The sequence below is a fragment of the Saccopteryx leptura genome, chromosome 5 (assembly GCF_036850995.1).
Source record: "Saccopteryx leptura isolate mSacLep1 chromosome 5, mSacLep1_pri_phased_curated, whole genome shotgun sequence".
In the NCBI taxonomy this organism is placed as follows: Eukaryota; Metazoa; Chordata; class Mammalia; order Chiroptera; family Emballonuridae; genus Saccopteryx; species Saccopteryx leptura.
In genome coordinates this window covers 168506660-168507947 of record NC_089507.1, presented here as the reverse complement: position 1 = coordinate 168507947, position 1288 = coordinate 168506660, and the positions used below count along the sequence as shown (strand labels likewise).

The 1288-nt window shown below is 46.6% G+C and overlaps 1 non-coding gene across 1 annotated transcript; it reads right to left on the bottom strand.

Moving 5' to 3' along the window:
* Positions 1-472: 472 nt before the first annotated feature.
* TRNAN-GUU (transfer RNA asparagine (anticodon GUU)) lies at positions 473-548 on the bottom strand. The gene has a single exon. It is a non-coding gene; the product is annotated as a tRNA-Asn (tRNA).
* Between the last annotated feature and the right edge of the window lie 740 nt (positions 549-1288).

Sequence of the window (1288 nt, the reverse complement as noted above, 5' to 3'; positions counted from 1 at the left end):
TTATCTTGTCCTCTAAATCACTGATTCAATCCTTTGCTTCATCCAGCCTGCTGATTTTTCCTTTTAGTGCAGTGTTCATTTCTGATATTGTATTTATCATTTCTGACTGGGTTATTTTATGATTTCAATGTCCTTTTTGATACTTGCTATCTTTTTTTTCCCCTGTATTTTTCTGAAGCTGGAAACAAGGAGAGACAGTCAGACAGACTCCCGCATGCGCCCGACCGGGATCCACCCGGCACGCCCACCAGGGGGCGACACTCTGCCCACCAGGGGGTGATGCTCTTCCCCTCCGGGGCATCGCTTTGTTGCGACCAGAGCCACTCTAGCGCCTGGGGCAGAGGCCAAGGAGCCATCCCCAGCGCCCGGGCCATCTTTGCTCCAGTGGAGCCTTGGCTGCGGGAGGGGAAGAGAGAGATAGAGAAGAAGGAGAGAGGGAGGGGTAGAGAAGCAAATGAGCGCTTCTCCTGTGTGCCCTGGCTGGGAATTGAACCCGGGACTTCTGCACAACAGGCCGACGCTCTACCACTGAGCCAACTGGCCAGGGCTTTGCTCTATTTTTTAAAGTTCTTATGTGAGATCTATTTTTGCTCTAAGATCCTTGAGCATTCTAAATATCATTATTTTAAACTCTGCTTTTGGTAGTTTGGTTACTTCCATTTCATTTAGTTCTTTTTCTGGGGATTTCACTTGTTATTTCATTTGGGTCATATTTTTTTGTCTGCTTATTTTGCCTGTGCCTCTTGTGTAGCTAGTGGAGTCTAGTGTTAACACTGTCTGCACCCACTACTGGTTATGTTGGTCTAGATATTCTTGGGTTGGTGTCACCATTGTTGTAACCTGCTGTGAAGCTACTGCTTTTTTTGCTGTATGTATGTGCATTAACTGTGTCTGGGTAGTGTGGGAGGGGCTGACCTGTATATAAGGATCAACTTCCTCCTGTTTAGAGATGACAGCAGCTACATAAAAGCCTCAAGCTCCATAAAATTTGCCTCCACTTTTCAGCTAATCCACCTTCTCTTGCAGCTGCCTGGTCTTCCCAGAGAGTCTTCTGTAGAAAGTCTATAGTGTGGGCTCATACTGGCCTCATCCAACCAACCTCTCTACAGGTTATACACTTGGTGGGTTAGGGAAGTTGTGGTTGGGAATATGTCAGTGGCACCCCTTACTTCAAAGGTCTCTTGGTCAAGAGCACAGTATGGAGAAAGTGGTCCTTACTCTAAAGCCTAATTGCTCAGCCACTGCTAGATACTCAAATTTTATTTTTCCCCAGCAAAGTGAGCAGCAG